The 21,407-nt window shown below is 51.3% G+C and overlaps 1 long non-coding RNA gene across 2 annotated transcripts in view; it reads right to left on the minus strand.

The window, feature by feature from the left end:
• The window catches only part of LOC115866226 (uncharacterized), a 197,518-nt gene that overhangs the window by 74,676 nt on the left and 101,435 nt on the right, over positions 1–21,407 (minus strand). The gene's annotated exons all lie outside the window — the stretch shown is intronic.

Raw genomic sequence — 21,407 nt, forward strand, 5'->3', positions numbered from 1 at the left:
GAAGCTGTGGTCAAGCGAGAGTGGAGCCGCCCTGTGTAGGAGGTTGTCCGGAGCTGTTTGTGGTACAGAAAGGATCGACCGGAGCAGCCCTGTCTCCGGGCAGCCCGTCAGGGTCTGCACACCTGAGTGGTCTCCCCGGGAAGCTCTGTCGGGGCCCTGGTGGTCGGCCTCACCGTTTCTGGTGGTCCAGCCTCTGTGGTTGATGGCCACGGGCCCGGCTGGAGGACGGGGACAGGGGGCTGGCCCGCGAGTCCCTACGACTATTGTTGAACACGACCACTCACGCGTGAGCTGCCCGGTGGATTTTCACCAAGGGGCCACGCCTATAACCACAGCCCCCAGATCCAGAGGCAGACGTCACCGGCACCCTTGGGACTCCCTCCTGCTCCTGTCACCCCTCTGACGGTAGCTGGTACGCTTCCTTTTAGCACCGTCGTTCCGTTTCTCCTGTTTCTCAACTTCATGTAAACAGACTCGCACGGCAGGAACTCTGTGTACCTTTGTCTCTGCTTTGCCTTGTGTTTGCGAGACTCACCTGTGTGGTTGCCTACGTTCATCCTTGTTGCTGGACGGTTTCCCAGTTCATGAACACATCACGATGTGTGTAGCCCTTCTTATTCTGGGAGGACATCTGGGTTGTTTCCACTTTGGGGCCTGTTAGAAATCGTGCCGCTGTGAACACGACACACGCGGCGCCTGGTGGACACGTTGCCTGCCTTTGTGTTCAGAGACTGGGGGCTTCCAACGCACGTCCCCTCCTAACTAGCACCGTTTGGGGCAGACAGAAAATGAGTTCTGGGGCGAGAAAGGGAAACCAGCACACACGAAGGCTGTGCCCAAGATCCCACCCAGGGAACGTGAGCTCCATCGAGGACACGAGGCGGGGGTCACCCAGACCTTACGGCGTCCTGCTCCGCCGCCCCGCCCCCGTGCGGAGCTTCGCGTGCTGGCTGGTGGGGTGGGGTGGGGGTGGGGGGTCCCGTATCACGTGTCCCAGGAGAAAATGCCTCTCACTGCATCATCTGGCACAAAGGGCAGTAAAGGCCCAGGCATCTCACTGAGGTGGGTGGGGAGGGAGACCTGACGGTCTCACCCAGCGCGGAGCGGCGCGTAGGAAATACCTGCAGCGCTCCCATCAGTACCGAAGACGCGTTAACGCCACTGGCCGCCCCTCCGACGTGGTTCACCTGTCTTCTCAGTCTATAGTGCAAAGCTATTAGCGCCATATTCATGGCGCTAACTAGCGCGCTACAGTCGTTTCCTAGGGCTGCCATGACAAGCTTCCTCAAAGCAAGTGGCTTAAACAACACGGATTTACCCTCTCCCAGTTCTGCAGGCTAGAAGCCTGAAGTCCAGGTGTCGGCAGACTTGGTTCCTCCTCAAGGCTCTGCGGGGGCTCTACTCCTGGCCCCCGCGGTTGCTGGCGACCCTCGCGTCCCTCTAATCTCTGTCCTCCTCCGTGTGGCCTTCTGCCTGAGCATGTCTGTGTCCAATTTCCCCTTTTTCTAAGGACACCAGTCATATCGGATTCAGGGCCCGCCCTGCTCAGCATGACCTCATCTTAACTGCATCACATCCGCAAAGACCCTGTTTCCAAATGAGGTCACGTCCACAGGTTCCAAATGGACATGAATTGGGGGAACACTTTTCGGCCCAGTTCACCCCGACATGGCTTTTCCCCACGACCTTCCGGTGAAGTGTTCCTTCTCCTCCCTTAGGGGTTCCTGCTGCCGTGGCTGCAGGGATGCAGGCAGGGACGCAGGTGCATGTAACAAGCCTTGAGCTGGGGCAAGAATGGGAGGTGGGAGTGGGAGCGGGTCTTGATCCCTGGTGATGCCCACAGTGCTTGTCATAACTCAGGAGACAGGGGAAGCATCCAGACAAGGGGGGATGGACCTGCTCAGAACTGGGAGAAACAGGGGTTCCCTCCACTTTAGGGGCTACTCGATGTCCACCAGTGGCCTAGACGCCCAGGGCTCCCGCTTCCAGGAGAGCAGGGCTTCCGTGAGGCGTCACAGACACGTGCATCAGAAGTTCTGTATAGCTTTTGGTTCTAATTGGTGATGCACAGTTTATGTCTGTCCTGCATTTCCTCTGTAAACCACGGCCTCCCAGGTGATGGCAGGGCCGCCAGTGGGGGAAGTGGAGGGAAGCCGTCCTGTCCGTGGAGCAGTGGCCCTGCCCCGTGGTGCTGTGCAGGCACAGGCCGGGCCGGGCACAGCTGGAAACGCCTGGAGAGCTGGGGAGGGGGCCGCCCAGCTCACCTGAGGACCCAGCACGGCACCGCCCACCCTCACCCGCCCCCAGCGTGACCTTGTGCAATGGAACCGGCAAGGCCTGGGGACACAAGTGTGACGTGAGGCAAAGGGACTTTTGATTTCAGGTGACCCAAAACAGAGAAAATCGGAGCGTCTCATACCATCATGTACATTTTTATTCCATAAAAAGACAACTCAGACCATTCAGCCCCAAAGAAATGCATTATCATGTGTGGTCAGAGATGCCCAAATTCACTCTCTAATTCTGAATGATCTATTTTTAACATTTAGTGCATAACTAACTAAATTTCGAAGGCAATTAGCTCTACACATAACTCCTACAGTTAATGATAAAATTCATGGCAAAGCTCAATTCAGAGCAGGACATATTTTCATAAAACAGTCCTTTTAAAGGCAGAAACCAAAAAACGGTGGTCAGGTGAGGTCTAATGCTTGAGGAGAACATGGCTGCTCCTTGAAAATTCCTTAAAGGCAGAGGCTGAGGCAGAGGTTTCCATGGGAGCCGCATGTGTAACAGAACTGAATTATTTTCTGTTTCAAGAGCAGCTTTTGCTCAGGTGCTGCCCTGTCCACACGAAGACTGATCAGCCCTGTGGATTTTGTTTTGAGTTTTTCACACTCTAACGTCTTCACCTTGGGATTCCTCGGCGGGAGACGGGCTCGGTGCAGGTGGAATTTCAGAAAAGGGTCTCAGAAACATCACAGAAGTAGATGTGAGAAGGAAACTGACCAGGAAACTCAAAGTGTGCTGAAAATCCCCTCCGTGTGCCATCTGCTTGTGGTGGAGCTGCACCTTCCCTGCTGTCAGCTGCCGAAATCAGTGCAGAAGAGAAACAGGGGGATCGCCTTGAACAACCTCAGAAAGGCCCACGTTGTTGGAAATGTGGCTGTTTTTTCGTTTGAACAGCATGAAGTGTTCCTTAAGTGTAGAGGTCACTGCTCTTCAAGCCCTAGGGTCAGGCTCGGCTGACGGGACGCTTACACTGCGAGAGGCGCAGGTGGTCTTACACAACTGGGGGCGCCAAGCACTGAGAACCAGACACCTCGGTGCCCTCCAAGGTCTAATATGTTCACAAGTGGGTGTGGCCGACCAGTGTTTCATATCTGTTTATTTTTGCTGAACTCACAGAGTCAAATTCATAGATGTGAAATGTAATCTTGATACAACTCTAGTCTATTTCAAACCGACACTCACTTCGAAGTGGTGATGCAGAAAGGTACGTGCTACCTGCATGCACGTGTGCTGGGTCTGTGGATTTCATCGAAAATGAATGAACAGATCCATTTATGGTTATTGATTTAATAACCTACTTAGTACCAGAAACACATCTAGAATTAAAACTAATGAACTTAAGTAAATTATTGGCTTTGTGAGGCTTTAAATCCACAGGCTGTAAACTATAAACTTTTAAAGGTAGGTTTTATGAAAGGTTATGTTACTGCAAGTTGGAGACAAGCAAAAACTAAATAAACGTCACTGGCCTAAAATAATGAAACTAATCAAGTGTTGTAGAGAGACAGAGAGATAAATAGGTAGGCAGATAGATGATGATGATGATAGACAGATAGATCGATGATAGATAATAGATAGATATAGATAGATGATAGATAACAGAGAGAGAGATATAGATAGACGATGACAGATAGATGATAGATGTAGATATTGATTTTTGCTACTGGATACTGGGCTATAAAATAAACTCAAATATAATGTACTTTTAACAAAGATTATTTTCAAACACCAAGTAGGTAATAATAAACTATGATCCATGGAGAAAGTTCAGCAAAGGTTTCTATCAAATATAAATTAAAATTAGAAGAATAAAAGTGATAACTACAGAGTCATTTATTTTAAAATATTACATCTTAAAGCAAAACATTATTAAATTATGTACGATTTTTAAACAAATTCCTCGTGGAAACAGGTGGAAAGCTCTGGCGGGCCTGGTGACCTTTACAGAATCCCCGGCCCCGCAACGGCCACGGGAGAAGCGCTCAAGTGGACGTTTCTGTGCCCAGTTCCAACAGACCTCACTTCCCTTCTCCAGCCAGACTCGCCCTCACCCCTGCCCTCCTGCAGTCGACAGCCATGTCATGTCATCGGAATCAACAGGGTTGTCCCCAAAGCCTGTCAGGAAAACCTGTGACAGCCCGTGGATCCATATGGAGAGAAAAACCCAAATGATTGAAAACGCTTCCTTGAATCTATAAGACCGGGGTTCTGTTCTGGAGAAAGAGAAGAATGAGCTTCACATTGTAGGGAAATAACAAGTAAACAGGGCTCCGTCCTCACCTGCCCAGGGCAGCTCCCGCCCCGCCGCCCCCTCGGAACCAGCTGCCTCATCTGGGGGCTGGTCCAGCGCGGCCAGAACAGGAGTCGGGTCTGGGCACTTGGGCAGGGGACACGAAGGGCTGTGTTTACTGGATCGTTTGTTGGAAGACAAGGACATGAAACGTATCTCCCCAGGAAGAGATCATTTGGGAGCAAATCTGCTGCCACAGAAAGACAGATGCAAGGCCTCGGCTCGTCAGAGGCACACGAGCAGCGGGGCCTGGTCGTGGAGCCCATGCCCCCGCGCCCCAACCCTGGCCCAGCGCACGCGCAGTTACGCACACTCACCGCCACACCCCGGGCTCCTGGGCTGCCCTGTCTCCTGCCAGTGCGTGCACGAGGCGCTGCACTGCAGCTCCCACAGCCCTGGCCGCACTCCCGCCCACGCGTGGCACGTGCGGTCAAGGCGTGGCATGGGGAGCCGACACAAAGTGCTCACCACGCCGCAGGACGGCTTCTGGCTGACGGCGAACGCGATGAAGACGAGGCTGCTGCCGGCATCTCCCCCCACTCCTGCTCTGCGACCCTCCTGGGACGGCCGCCAACATGACGGCAGGCTGCGTGTGTATCAGGGTCACGTGGACAAATGCCCACGAGAGTCTGGGTCGAGACCACAGCCTTTTCCCCTCCGAACCAAGCCAGAATTTGAATCCAGGTCTCAGGGGGGAGAGCTTGCCAGGCTGCCCCCTGTAATAACAATTACCACGTCCACTGGAGACAGAAGTTCTGGGAACAGGAAAAGCTTGGAGAAGAGAACTGGCCCTCAACCTTCCCCGCAGCCCAGGCCGCCTGGCCCTGAGACTCGGATGGGTCCCTCAACGGGCAATGGTTTCCTCGTTTGTTTGCATCCTCTGGTTCTCTACTTTTACCCCAAACCAGAGAGAGTGACAAAGATACTAAAAGCAATGGTGCATTCTTGCCATTTTTCTCATCCATTCAGAGCTGGGAAGCATCAGAAGTCTTGTGGGAAAGCCACTTCTCAGGAGATTTCTAACCCGATTTCTCAACTGCAGTGGTCTGGAGTTTTTGCCGAAATTTTAGATAAGGTCCTAATTCCTGGTTACTTGGCTGCTCGAATTTCAAATTCTTCTCAGGTTCACATCAATCATTCCAAGAGACAAGCAAAACATTTTACGTGACAAAATTTGTTGGTTTTTTGACATACCTTTGGTCTAAATTTATAAGACTTCTATGTCTTTGAGGAAAAACACATTATCTCCTGACAGAGGCTTCTCTCTCAATCCCTCTCTCCCTCTCTCCCTCTCTCTCTCTCTCTCCCTCTCTCTCTCTCTCTCTCTCTCCATCTCTCTTTCTCTCTCTCTCTTGTAATCTGAAGCCTGCTCTCACCACCAAAATGTATCAGGAAACCACAGAAATGAAGACAATTAGAGTAAATAAGATCCAGTGATCAAATATAGCTAATTTGTATCCATAATATTTGGGAGTTACACAGTCTGCTTCAATTTGAAAGATATCTTCCAGACCACACTGTTTTCTTCCCAAGGGGGCCGCCTTTTGCTTTTAATTATTGAACTTTAAGAATTCTTGCTATAATTTGGGGTTAGCTTGTAATTCTTCGAGAAGAAAAAAAAATCCAGCCCATAAATCCTTCTGTATCCCATCACTTCCAATAATAGGCTTCTGTGGCCCAATTCACCATCAATTAACTGCGTTTTTCAGCGGGAGGAAACGGCAGAGCGGGAGCTGGATTGAGGAAACCCAGCTCAGGGCGAGTGTGGCCGCAAACAGCAGAGGGTGAGTGGACACTCCTTGGCAAACAGCCGTGGCTAGACAGGATGCATAAGAAATGTCTCAAAAATAGCGTACGGCGTAGTGAGAAAAAGTGAACTGTCACTGACGAGACTTTGCCCTCCTCTTTTAAAGGATTTTGAACGTTCTTACGGTGCCTAGGATTTGACAGCATCGTCCACATTTTGGGAGAGTGCTCTGAGGCTCCATCTTCCTGTCGCTAATGGTCCTTGTTGGGGGAGGGGGCTTGCCAGGGGTGCAGTGGTGCACAGGGGGCGCCCACAACGAGCTGGCATTCACTGTACTGCCTGGGCCTGAGTGGTGGTGGCCGCTGGCCTCTCTCCCTGGACGGTAACGCCCCTCCCGACTCCAGTGTCTTAATACCACAGGCTCTCTCAACACACACCATCCATGAACCAGCGGCAGGGGATAAGCCACGCCCTGTAATGTCTGTATCCGACATGTCGATGTCTTGGGGCTTTGATGACCCTGGAGGGGCTGCCCCTCCCAGGACCGGCCAGCTCCTAGAGATGGTGAAGGACGCGCCTGCAAGGTTTATGTGCAAACCAACCACCCAGAGCCCACACCACCACCGCTCTCTTTATGAGGCGCTCACCCTCCGGGCGCTGTCCACCTGCCCTCGTCACCCCAGGGCCGGCACCAGGCAACCAGGACAGCCTGAAACGTCCTGGCGAACACTGTGAACAACAGCGCCCCGCTGCAACGTTCCAACCCGGCCAGTCCTGAGCCCACTTACCCCGCCTCACCTATTCCTCCCCAGAAACAATAACAAAGGCTCTGCGCGCATCTCCCTGGCCTCCTGACCAGCGCTGCTGCTTCCCTGTGCGGTCCTGAGCGGTGCGATGGGCCCCCTCTTGGGAACTGAGACTAACAAACTATTTTCTCAGTGGCAGTTGTATCTTGCTGGCCTCACCATACTTGAATAATAACAAAACTATATTTTAAAATAGGCATTTCCAGCCAGAGACATCAAAGACACAGGAATTCCTTCTTAGAAGAACAGGCTCATTTTTTAGAAAAGAAGCCCTGGGGGAAAAAGTTAACAGGGAACAATGGCATTCCAGATTTTTAAAAATAAAATATTTTCTATCAAATTGGCGATTTAAAATATACATATTGGCAAGAGTGTGTTGTAGGAAAATGGGCACTCTCATAGACTGTTGTGGGATTGGTGGTAAGAACAGCTCTTCGCTAACGTTATTTGGCAAAAAGTATTTTAAAGCCTTAGAAATGTACATACCCTTTGACCTGGAAATTCTACTTTGAGGACTACGTCCTAGGGAAAAACACTAAAGATTTAATAAAATGATTTTCCCAGGAGTATTGTTTGTGATTGCAAAGAGGGTGGGGTCAGGTAACAACTCGATATCCAGCAACAGAAGACTGGCTACATATCGATAAAAGAACCGTACACACAACTCAGAACAACGGGTGCCACTCTGCCGCGTAAAGTCAGGTCACGGGTCATTTATGTATTTACACAGAAAAACATTCACGACATGATTTCAAGTAAAGGAAAAGATATTACAGAGCAGCGTGTATAAACTCATAAAGACTTAATAGCTATATTTAAATACAGAGTATCGCAATTAAAGATATGAAGAATTTATCACCACAAGTTCTGAGAAGTAGAAAAACAGAGATTAACCAATATCTCCTCTGAATATCTTAAAATCACAAATCTCCCATGTCCAACACCCACGTGCTGTGGAGAGAAAAGCCAATGCCGAGGTTTCCGCTGAAAGGTTTTCGGAACCGGGGCAAACTCATCAGAGGACCAAAGGGTGTGCGCAAGGTATCTTTGGATGATGAAATCATGATGCTTTTAAATTCTCTACATTTTGTTTATTTGTGTATCTACTGTTTCTACAATGAACACATCTCTTTTGTATTAAGAGAAAATACACTTTTTAAAATTTATTTGTTTATTTTTGGCTGTGTTGGGTCTTCATCTCTGTGCGAGGGCTTTCTCTAGTTGCGGCAAGCAGGGGCCACTCTTCATCGCGGTGCGCGGGCCTCTCACTATCACGGCCTCTCTTGTTGAGGAGCACAAGCTCCAGATGCGCGGACTCAGTAGTTGTGGCTCACGGGCCTAGTTGCTCCGCAGCATGTGGGATCCTCCCAGACCAGGGCTTGAACCCATGTCCCCTGCACTGGCAGGCAGACCCTCAACCACTGCGCCACCAGGGAAGCCCCAGAGAAAATACATTTTTAAGACACTTTTATAACAGGTTTCCTAAGGTATGGATAGAAGGATCAGCTCAAAGAGGCATTGACATTCGTCTCCCAACAGAATAGACTGTCCCAGGACCTCCCTGGTGGTCCAGCCAGTCCAGTTAAGACTTCACGCATGCACTGCAGGGGGCGCCGGTTCGATCCGTGGTCAGGGAACTAAGATTCCGCATGCCTCACGGCCAAAAATTTTTTTAAAAAATCAGAATAGACTGTCCCATTTTTAGGACGATCAGGAGTCCTCGGGTCCTTGGGTGTAGCTCAGACCACAAGGGCTGACAGTCTGATTGCTGAGTGACTGTATTTTCCAGCCCAGAGAACAGGGCAAATGTGCCTACCTTTTGGAAATAAGACCGTCCGTCCCAGAGCAGGGTGATCACGTAGTTGCTGAATTAGTCTAGTCTCTGAAAACAGCAGAGACCCCACAAGCTCAAAACAGCCATGGGCCAGACTCCACTGACCAGCTGCATAAGTTAACTACCCTAAACCTCAGTTTCCTCACCTGCAAAATGGGGATAATAATAAATGCTTTATAGAGGTGCTGTGAAAACCACACCCACAAGGCAGCCAGGTGAGCGCCCTGTTCCCAGTCCTATGAGCCATTCCGTATGCCCCAAACAACTGGCGAGTGCCTTTGGAACGGCCCAGTCCCCTCCTGAACACACCGCATCTTCACCGTGTATCTCAGAGTCATTACTTCCACCACCAACAGTTCCCAGGGCTCCTAGTGGATGCCAAGCGTCAGTACCCAGACAGAGTTCCCAGTCTTCACCTGGCCACTCCAATTCCCTCCGAGCTGCGCCTGCAGTGCTTTCAGAGCATGGAACCGCTTGAGCCAGTGGAACGGCAATTTTGCGGCGGGCTTTCAAATCAGGGATGTGGGTGATTAGCGGAACTGCTCTGTACCAACTCTTCCCTTCCCCGATGCCAGATCACGCTGATCGCCTTCTACCACGTCTCCTTGCACACACGGCTGGGAAGCGTTTCATCCTCTTGCAGGCCTGACTCATCTTACAGCTCTGTAGTCACTGGCCGTTTGTTTAAATTACTGGCCAGGAGTCGGAAACAACAGATATTGTAAACTCATCGGAGTTCAAATTTCCAAACTTTGGGGGCAGGCGTGTGAGTTTCTTCCCTGTGTCTGTTGGCACTGACCCAAAGAGCAAGGCTGACTGTTAGTCCTGGTTCCAGGGAAGCAGGTGTTGAGACAGGATGCAGTGTGCGAGGATTTTCCAGGGGAAACACCTGTAAGAATGGGGCGAGCTGTGTGGCTGGAGCGCATCAGGCCGTGAGGCACGTCTGAGCCCGAGTGGCGAGGAGAACCCAGGTGGGCAGCAGCATCCTGACAGCTGTGCATTAAGGGCAGGCCTGCCGGGCCCTAGGGAGTCCCCTGGCCAGCACTGCCCGTCAGGGGAGCCCTGGGTCTCCCAGAAAGAGGCTGCCTCTGTATCCCTCTGCTCAGAGGGAAGGAGGAGGCACAGCGATGGGCCCAGAGCCAGCAGCTGGCCCAGGGTCATCCACCCCCCCTCCCCGGAGTTGGAGCCTGTGGGCACCTGCAGTGGGTGAGACTCATCGTTCTCCAAGGGCTCACATGGAGTGTGCCCCAGACCCACGAAACCTAGCATCACCTCTCCACAGCACTCCATCCTTTCCAACACCTGCCCTTGTTTTCTCCTCAACCAAATTCAGCACCCGCTTGTGCTGGCCCAGGGTGGATGGACGTGGTGTCCGTCCCAGAGCAGGTCTGGCCCAGCACAGAGGCACCCACGGCCATCTAGGAGGGGAGACAGGCTGGGAGGAGAGAGACGGAGAAGGAAAAACCAAGAGTCTTCCGGGTGCAGGCAGAATTAAAGTCGGGTCTGTTCATGGGAGACGAAAGGGAAAGGGATCCACACGGCAGATGGACGGGAAGGGCCTGCGAAGCTTTAGTCGTAGCATCGTAGGTGGGAAGGACCCTGTGTTTCCCCAAATGACCAGGTTTGGAGACTCGGGGGGTCACTGCCTGAGAGCACGTGGGGTCAGGACGAGGGCTCGGTTCCGGGCTTGCTTTGGCGGGAGCAGCCCTGGCTGCAGTCCCCACCCTTCATCATCAGGCTTCACTGCCATCTCCAGCACAACCCTGCCGTCTCCTGAGGTCTCCCTGCATCTCCTTTCCTCAGCCTCCTCCCGAAGTAGAGGAGCTATGCTGCTCCACACAGCTACACAGTCTGATTCCTGGGGGATGAGATGTTGCCGTGCCAGGAGGCTTCCTTCCTGCTCAGCAAGGTCCCATCTGAGTGTCCACGGGTCATGCACTGGGTTCAGGAAAAACCCCAGAAGTCATACGACGTGAGCAAAGGAACAGGCTTTGTTAGAAAACATTACTTGGTCAGGGGTCAACAAGAGAAGAGAAGGCGCAGGCCCCCCGAACTTCCCGACGTCCCACAGAGAGGTGACCCAGCCCCGGGCTCAGCGGGACCTGCGTAGGGACCCAGCCACCACCTGGGTCTCCCTTCCTGTGGAGCCATCGTGGCAGAGCATCCCTGTCAATGAGGCACGAACAGGCTGCTCGGCGCCAGACGGTCTGGGTTTGGGGTGTCAGCTCTTCACAGGGTTAAATGCTGTCACAGAGTATCAGCCACCCTGAACCTGGGGGCTGGGCGGGCCTGTGGGAAGCTGCAGCCTCCCTGTAAAGGGAGGGGTCAACCCCCAGTCCCAAGGCGAGCGAACTGGGGGCAGCTTCCCCTGCTGACAAAATAGGGTCCCCCGGTACCAGAGGGTTCAGGCCACAGAGTCGGGCTCCACGAGCACTTTCACACAAACCTGCTGATCGCTCCGCAGAGAAGCCAAAATAACTGAGCGACACAAGTGACCGGCGGCACTAAAATAGGTGCAGGACAGGTGTGAGGGCTGTTCAAACAGTGGAAAGAGACCTTCAGCAAGTGAGAGCATGAGGCCAAGCTTCATACAAGGGAGAGAGTCTGCTCAGGGCCTCAAGGGTGGTGGACAAAGGCGACTGAGATGTAAACAAGCACATGGAGAACAGCTGAGAGTCGGGCACACGCCCCTCAGGGCCCAGGTGGCTGGCGACACCTGCATCCCCACAGCTGGATGTCACTTAACTAAAGTACCCGGAACCATTTCCTCTTAAAACTTTATTTTTTTAAAATTTATTTTTATTATTTATTTATTTTGCGGTATGCGGGCCTCTCACTGTTGTGGCCTCTCCCGTTGCAGAGCACAGGCTCCAGACACGCTGGCTCAGCAGCCATGGCTCACGGGCCCAGCCACTCTGCGGCATGTGGGATCCTCCCGGACCGGGGCAGGAACCCGTGTCCCCTGCATCGGCAGGCGGACTCTCAACCACTGCGCCACCAGGGAAGCCCGCCTCTTAAAACTTTAGAAGGGAATTCAAAGATACCATTCTGATCAGGCACTTATACCCTGGGATTCAGACTCCGTGAGTGCTTGCTGGCGTTTGCATTGCTTTTCTCATAGTTGGTCTTTTGTTCCGTTAGAATCCAACAAAATTTTTTGGCTTTTTATTATTCTAGACCTCAAATTTTGCTACTTAGCATAGAAATCCCCCAGTGGAATTCTTTCTTCTTTCCAAATATGTTATTCTCTTCAGCTCAGTTCATATGTTGAAATTCGGAACGTTTCTTGATATTTTGGGGGCAAGCCTGGTTTGGAGATATCTCAGGATAAAGAACTTCAGGAACAAAACAACAGTTTTTAAATCCTGGCAAGGAGCGTCTAACAAGAGTACTTTGTGCACGAGGGGCAGGCGGGCGCCACTTCCCCGGCCTCACCCCAACGCTCTGCTGCCGCCTTGGCCATTCGAGCTGTGACGCAAGTGTTTCCAAATGACCCCAAAATGTTTTTCTCTGCTTTATATTGTTTGTCTTGAGGTAGATTGGGTGTTAAAGATAAGCCAGGTTTGGAACCGGGGTTGGAACCAAGTGTGACTAACCACCGGCCACTCGTGCAAGAAATACCTTCCCTCCCATTTGCCACTGCACACACCCCATTCTCTACAGCTTGGGTCATGTCCTGCTCTCCCTCCCCCATCCACCTCCCCGAAAGGGCCTCCAGGGGACAGGAAATTCAACGGGAGCCGGACACCCCTCTCCAAGAGCACGATCGCCGTTGCACAGCCAGGGCCACATGCGTGTGTGTCTCTGCTGCGTGCTCCGGTTCACAGGTGGAAACTCAGCTTCTGCTCCAAGCTCTGCAACTAGCTCACGCTGGGACTTTCTGTAAGTCAGTGGATTCTGGGCATATGATTCCTTATCCTCCGCGAAAGGAAGTCAGCAAATGAGAGGCATCGCCACCGTTCCCCATCACTCATGAATCATGGCCCTGAGCTCCAACATGAACTCAGAGTGTCCTCCTGAACTCAGGGCTCCAGGCAGCCACTACCAACCAACCAGCACTAGCTTCTAAAATAAAACTTATATGCCATCCTGGGACCAAGCTCTCTTCCAGGTCTATTCCTGCATGAAATGAATGTAACAGCAATAAGGCATTAAGAACAGGGGGATGGACCAACGGATTCTAGTGCAAATCCGCCTTTTTGTAGTTAACATTAATTGAAGGTTGATCTCCCTTTTTTTTTAAACCGGGATATACCTTCATTTGAAGTAAAATGCCTCTAAATTCAATGATGAAATCTGATGCTCTTTGGGCAGGACAATAGAATTTGTTTCGTATACTTTGAACCTGTTCCTGAATAAGGTCTAACATAGCTCAGATGACAGATATCCAGCTATATCATCTGAGGCGTTTTCTTCTTCCCAACTGTACATTTTACAAAATTGAGAGTAATCAAATGAGGACAAATAGCTAATGACAAATTTTTCTTCAGTGAACTCACATGTAAGACAGGAGAACAAAATCCTAGGTGTCAGAACTATCAAACCTAACGATGGGAACTTTAACCTGAGATCCCGGAGCCTTAGGGAGAGAATGCCCTGGTCTCTGTCAGCTTAACATACGTCTCCCCCTGCGTCCTGTAAGCTCCCCAAGGACACAGACACTGCTGTATTCGTCTCTAAATCCCAGAAGCCTGGGACGTCAAGCAGCCAACTGTGGATAAATGGTTCTGGGCGGCTCTCTCCATTGCTCAGGCCTTTAAGAAGCGGACTTGAAACTGCACGGGGCCGTAGAAGGCAGCTGCACTCTGCCCGCACGCAGACCCGTCCCTGTTAGGCAGTGGAAGGGCCCCAAGAACCCGTTCTTTCTCGGAACACGTCCTGGAAAAGTGAGCAGGAACATTGCTTCCAGGCTCGACTACAGCTTCGATCAGGCTGCTCCAGTCTGCGGCCTCTCCAGCTGGCACTCGACGTCCAGAGGTGAGGAGGGGCTTCTTTGAAGAATCACTGGCAGATGCTGGGAACGTCCCAATCTTTGGCCGCAGGGCAAATCGCAGGAACTTGAAATGACAAACCCCCCAAGAAAGTTCATGAGAACATCTGGGATGTTCTTATCAGGGATTTATCAAGCTTTCCAGAGTTGATCCAAGCCCTGCTTTAATAAAAATCGCCTGCCCATGAACAATGTAGGCCAAGGATTTTTCCTTTTCTTCTCCTCCTTTTCCTTCTGCTTCTCTTTCTTCTACTCTCCCCCCTTCTCTGGCTTTTATTGCTGTAAAAGTTGATCCTGAGACAATGAACAAGCCTCGCGTTTCCAGGCCTGCTACGTACCCTGTGGTTATCAAACACTTGAGCTTGGGTTAACCACTCCACGTCAGAATAAAATGCGTGCAGTGGACGTCCACCATCACAGCTTGAACTGGGGAATTACATGAGGTTGAATTACCCTCTACTTTTGCAACTGGGTCCTTGGCCAAGACAAAGTCCTGATTTGTATGAATAAGAAAGATCTTCAAATGTTTTACTGATTTTTAAACTCGTAATTTTATACCAGTCACATATTTCAATTAACTAATTGTTATTCCTCTGTACTTGTGCCTTGAGATGACTTAACTTAAGAAGTTACAATCATAAAATTAAAATAAATAACCATATCCCAGTAGAGCCCTGCCCATCTATATACATCAACAACCTTCATTCCTGGCCATGGGGAAAATAATGTTCTTTGAACAATCAAAACGTTAAAACCATAAAGTCCTCCTTCATTTCTGGGCTCTGCCCTGATTTAGTTGCTATGTTTTCCTTTCTGATTCCTTCATTTACATGAATAAGTTAACTGAGCACTGCAGCCAATGAGACAAGGAAAGGGTGCAGCTGAAGGCAGAGCGAGGGCGACAACGACCTCAGGACCTAGAAGCTCCCCAGGGTCTGAAGATGGGACTCGAGGGCCCCAGGAAGACACGAAAGCGGCCAGGGCTGGACAGAGAACTAAACCCCAAGGGCCTGGAAAGCCAGCTGATTAGGAAATAAACATGTCCCCTGAACTGAGAAGATAAGAGTTGAGGCTCGATGGACACCCAGATCTTACAAAGGCCTTGAGGTGGGAAAGAAACACCCACTGAAGAGAGGGGTGAGCTTCGAGCTAACCCACCTCCCAGCCTGTGATGGACTCAGAGCTCAAGGACACAGGTGGGATCAACAGACATACATGGGTACATTTTGGTTTTGTTTTCAATTGTATTTGCAAAATTATGAAGTGTAATTTTAATACTTTGAAAAAATGTTAAAGATCACAGGATTTCCCACTTTTAATTTCTCTCTGAGCACCACGCACGCTTGATTTAAAGAAAGACTTGGGACGCTCCTCAACTACAAACCGTGCGACCAGACCCTCATTTAAACCTTGAGCACCTGGTGTCCTGACAGGTGGCCTGGCGCCTCGGCAGTTCTCAGGCAGGGCAGCCCCGGTCCCCACGCCCTGCAGGCTCCCCCCTTGGGCCGCGGCTGTCAGAGAGTGCCAGGGGCCGCGTGCTCGCGACGGCGGACTGCGTGGGTCCCTGTCCCCACGAGGACGCGGCCCCTGGCCGCGCGCCTGAGGGGACTCCCCCGAGAACGGCAGCGGCTCAATCGCAGCGGGGTGCCTCGGTGGCGCTCCTCCCGCTGACCCCGCCGCCGCCACGTGCGCCTCCTCGCCGTCGGGAGCCTCGGCTGTTCCTCCTGCGGGTCCCCAGCCCGTGAGGCCGAGCCGGCCCAGGCCCTGCGGGTCGCCGGGCTCTAATGAGCCACACGGCAGACGGTGTGGGGTGGTGGCTGGGGCAGGCATCTGAAGACTGGGTTTCTCCTTTGAGTGCCCGGGGAGGGGCGGGATTTCTAGTTAGAGCCGGATGAAGTCTGAACGCTCCCTTAGAGGGACATGTTTATTCCTGGCTCCGCAGGTTGTCCTGACGAAACTTCCTGGGATGGAGTCTCCACTGCGTTCCTCTGGAGGGAAAAGATGGGAAGCCTTCCTCAGCTTCCCTGCACCCCGCTCTCTTCTCCCCTAAGAACGGCGATACCTGTATGAACTGGTTCACCCGGGAGGAGGGAATACAGGGGAGCCCACCTCCGCCTCCCGGGTTCCCCGCCTTCGGGCCGGGCTGCTGGCGTCCTGCTCTGTTCTCTCCCTCCAGGGAGCTGGTGGGGAAGTTTGGCCATTTCAAGGGTTATCTTTTTTAAGTCGTGTCACTAAAGGTCAAGCTGCGCCTCCCAACAGAGCTGGTGGTCCCTCGGCCCCCAGAAGCGCCGTGTGCCGTGCCATCCCTGCATCTGCTCGCCCGTGAGCAACGGGGCCGGGACCCCCGGGAAGCACAGCAGGTGGCGCACAGGGTTACCACGACGTTCAGGGAAACGTGTGCCCACAGGTCTGGCGAGAGGGGCCTCGTGCCCGAGGACGGGGCCCCTCCCCGTGTGTCTCTAGCTGGAGGGGGAAGCGGAGGCTGATGGGGAGCCGGTGGGAGTCCTGACCCCTGTCGGAATCGCCGGCTCTTCATCTCACGCCTCTGCCGCCTACCCAAGTGTCGGGCACGCGCGCCAAACTAATTCACTGTCTTCATTTTCTCCCCTTCGTTATTTTAAAGCTCATTTTTGTATTTCACAAATAATGTATAAATATATCCTCATAAAAATTTCAAATATTACAAAGTGAATGTCCTCCTGAATCCCCCCCACCATCCCAACCTCCTTCCCTAGGACCACCGCTCCCCTTTCCCGGGACCAGCGCTGGGGGCCTCGGCTGCAGTGAGGACCACCTCTCAGCAACCTGCTCCCGGCCGCCCACTCCGGAACCAGACTTGGTTTATTGAAAACCCAGTGTAGCTACACCTCAGGGTTTACATAGACTTTGTACGTAACACCATCAGCACTGGCTGATTCAACCACCAGTTGAGCAGAGAAACAGGTTAACCATTGTGACGCAGTTAAGACTGAGGTTATGGGAAACTCCACAGGATGAACAGCCCAGTCTCTCCAACACATATGTCTATGGGGTGAAAAAGGAGATGGGGTGAGGGAGCTACAGATGAAAAGAAACGTACTGACCAAATGCAATGCATGAACCTTCCTGGGATCCATGATTCAAACAACCCGATCTTAGAATAATTAAAAAGACGTTGATGAGACATTTAGAAACGTGAGTGAAGAGGCTGTCAGATGATAAGGAACCACTGTTAATACTGCTGATGTGTGATCATGGATTTATATCTTTATACTTACACGTTCATGTTTTTTAGCGATATAATCTGAAAGCTTCATGAATGAGATTATATGAGGCTTGGGATTTGCTTCAAAATGGTACTGGGCAAGGGAGAGTGGGCGGGGCAAAACTGAAGCAAGATCGGCCACGCTTTGATCATTGTTGACGCTGGGTGGTGAGTACCTAGAAGTTTCCTTTCGCATGTGCTTAGAATTTTTCACAATGAAAGTTAGAAAATAAAAGCACAAAGCTTTGGCTGAGTTTCCCTGGCACAGTCCTGGGGGAAGGGATCTCTCTTTGCCGCCCTCTGGACCTGTGGAGCTGGGAGCGGCCGACGGAGGGGGCTGGCGGCAGGTGTGGGCACAGAGCAGGCTGAGAAGGGGCCTGGGAGTTGCGGTGGCCCAACCCTGTTAATGGAACTTGACTAGTCTCTGCAGAAGGCCAAGTCCAGTCTTGGACTCAGATGGAAAACATGAACGGCCTCTTTTGCAATGACCCCAGCTTTGAGGTTCCTGTCATTTTATTGCAGGACTAGGTTCCCACACCCTGACTTAATTGGAAACACTCTCACACATCTCCTCCCCATCCTGAGGGCAGGAGAGACAAAGGCCTGGCGAGCCACGATGGCCCGGGGGGCGGGGGCGGGGGGGCGGGCGGCAGCTGGACACGTGGGGCGCTGGACACAGACACAGCCGAGCAGCGCTAGGACTTTGCTCAGGAGTGAGGAGATGACTGGGATATTTACTTTGAAAGTGGGAAATGATTAATTCACCACGAGGAATTTTCTCTTCTACAGGGTGACGCCCTCAGGAAAGAAAGCCCCTGTTTGAGAAAACCAGACCGAGAAGGTCTCCGTCTGTCCCTTCCTCTCCCACTCTCACTGGACCACCTGCCGTCCTGGAGCGAAGGGGCAGCACGGAGACACGGGTGAGAAGGAGGAATAAAACCCCTTTTACCATCTTGGAAAGAGCTGTAAATCATCAAAGGATATTACCAAGGAAGTGAAGACAACCTACAGAATGGGAGAAAACATTTGGAAATCGTGTATCTGATAAGGGTTTCATATCCAGAATATATAAAGAGCGTGGGTGGGGTAAAATTGAAACGAGACTGGCCATGCTTTGATCATTGCTGAAGCTGAGCGACGGGTGTATACAACTTCACAACAACTGAACAACCAAAAGACAAATAATCCAACTTAAAAACGGGCAAAGGCTTGAATAGACATTTCTCCAAAGAATATTTACAAATGGCCAACAAGCACATGAGAAGATGCTTGACATCACTAGACACTAGAGACATGCAATCAAAACCACGGTGAGAGACCATTTCACACCCACTAGGCTGGCTATAACAATATTTTTAATGGAAAATAAGTATCGAGGATGTGGAGAAATTAGAACTCTCTTACATTGCTGGTGGGAATAGAAAATAGTTATGGAAAACGGTTCGGTGTTTCCCCCAAAACCATAAATCACCGTATGACCCAGCAATTCCACTCAAAAGAAATGAAAGCAGGGACTGGAACAAATCCTCATACACCCATGTCCACATCAGCGTTATTCACAATAGGCAAAAGATGGAAGCAACCCAAATAATTGTCCCTCGGGAGGTGAAGGATGAGCACAACGTGGTCTCTCCATACAGTGTAATGTTAATTCAGTCACAAAAAGAGAGGAAGTTCTGACACAGGCCACAACAGGCCTGAAGACAGTACGGTAAGTGAAATAAGCCAGACACAAAAGGACAAATAATGTACGATTCAACTTACGTGACATAATCTAAAAGAGGCAAATTCATACATCCAGAAAGGTTAGAGGTTACAGAGGTCGGGGGAAGAGGGAATGTGAAGTAAATGCTTAATAACTTCGGCAGAAGTTTCTGGTTTTAGGCAGTTCCTGTTTGGGGTGAGGATAAAGTTTTGGCAATAGACGTGGTGACGGCTGCACAACACTGTGAATGTAATTAATGCTATTGAATCACACACTTAAAAATTGTTAAAATGACAAAAAATTATGTTGTACAGACTTTACCAGGCTTTTTTAAAAGTTAATAATGTAACATACCGAAAACCACTGCTCAGTGTAAACGGGTGAATTGTATGTTATGTGAATTCTATCTCAATAAAACTGCAAAAAATACAGGCAGACCCTGGAGATACTGCGGATTTGGTTCCAGACAGTTGCAATAAAGCAAGTCACACGGACTTTTTGGTTTCCCAGTGCATGTGTTGTGTTTACGCTATACTGTAGATTACTAAGTGTGCGACAGCATTATGTCTAAAAACAATGTACATTACCTTAGTTAAAAAATACTGTATTGCTCAAAATGCTACCCAACATCTGAGCCTTTAGCACGTTGTAGTAGTAACATCAACGATCACAGACACTGTCACAAATATAGTCATAATGAAAAAGTCTGAAATATTGCAAGAATTACCAAAATGGGACAGAGACGTGAAGCGAGCCAGTGTGCTGCTGGGAAAATGGTGCCAACAGACTTACTCAATGCAAGGTTGCCATAAACCTTCAATTCGTAAAAAACTCCATATCTGGGAAGCCCAAAAGTACGATAAAACAAAGCCTGCCTGGAAATAGGTCACACACACACACACACACACACAAAAGATCTGCAACTCCCAACCAGGATGCTATCCAACAAAGATGTGGCCTCTGGAGGGGACAGAGCCGCGCAAGCCCGGTGCTAAGTGCCGTGACCTCAGCCCCAGGGACGCCGCCCACCGTCTGCACCGGCCTCAGCTGACCTGTGCCCCACCCTGCTGGAGCAACAGAGCCTGGCAATGGGCGTGGCTGGTGCCTTCACCGCACCCGGCCTTCAAGGGAACGGGCTTGAGCAGCGTCCGCCCAGCCTCTGTGAGGACACAGGCACCACAAGCCCAGCTTGTGACCCCCGGGGGGACTTGGACAACTAAGGTGTTCACTTGTCCTTAAACAAGATTCAGCAACAGGGGGGACAGGTGACACTTCTAGCACGTGGTGACTCTGGAGAAGGGCAAGGCCCTGGTCATCCTCAGGCAGCCAGGCTGAAAGCAGAAGCCCCCGGCCACCTTCCCGGGCCAGGCAGGGAGGGGCCGCGTCCAGCCGTCCAGGAGGGGTCGGCGGCCTCCAGCCTGGGCCTCATCCACCACCTCCTCCCTGACCTGCTTCGTGTCCAGCTCTCAGTCCACTGCTGCCTTGTCTTTGACCTTCAGCCCCTCAGGTCCGAGGCAGTCTGCCTTCCTCTGTGCTCCCCTCTGTGCAAGGACTCAAAGTGTCCTCGTCTGCCTTGCTGAGCAGGGACCTGCCGGAGGACGGGCTCCTGCTCAGCTCTGTGTCCTCACGGCTGGGACAGTGGCTGGCGCCTACGAGCGCTCCCGTGTTTGCTGAATGAGTGAGTGAGACAGTGGGTGAGGGAGCAAGCGGCTACAGGATTGGGCTACCCCACACCCTGGCTGTGCAGAGGGCTCCCTCCTCCCTCGGGGTGTGTGTTGGAGGCCAGGGGCAGGGGGCCGAGGGAGAGAGCTCCTGCTTCCCTTTCTTCCATTATCACACCAGCCTCTTCAAACTGCCTCCTTTGTGATTTCAGCCAAAACCCACAAAGATAAACTATATTTTCTAATTTTCTGCTTTCTCTGTGGAAAGCAACATCAGTTACTGTGTTCCCGTTTTTCCCTGAAATATCTAGATGTCATTTTAATAGCACATGGAGTACATATCAAAGATCCCCCAAAGCCACGAAGCGTAACTGTGCTGGGTTGTCACACTGTTCCCTACTGCATATTTCTATTCAAACCCACATTTTCCCCAAGATCTCCAAGCGCATCTCAGAGCCTTTGGCCGATTCTAATTTGTGCCCCTTTGTGCGAATATGGAAACTACGATCAACTGAACATTTACTGTTTTCTTTTTAGTAAATGAGTTTGCGTTGGAGATTTTTTACTGCCTAATAAAACCAGCATAAAATGAATCTGCATCAGTGCCTCCTCATGCTTCAGGGCTCCCAAGCCTGCCCTGGTCCTACTCTTCTGTTGGCGCCCTGCCCAGACCCTAACTAGGTTATCAGCAGGCTGATGGCAGGCGGCCTCGAGCCGCAGAGCCGTGGCTGAGCCTGGGGTCCCGCTGTCTGCCCACTCGGGGGTCCCACGGTCCAGGCGGAGACTGTGATCAGTTTGCATCCCCCTGGGGGGGGCGTGGGCACTGTGGATGTTGCTT

This window comes from Globicephala melas, chromosome 11, assembly GCF_963455315.2.
Source record: "Globicephala melas chromosome 11, mGloMel1.2, whole genome shotgun sequence".
Taxonomy (NCBI): domain Eukaryota; kingdom Metazoa; phylum Chordata; class Mammalia; order Artiodactyla; family Delphinidae; genus Globicephala; species Globicephala melas.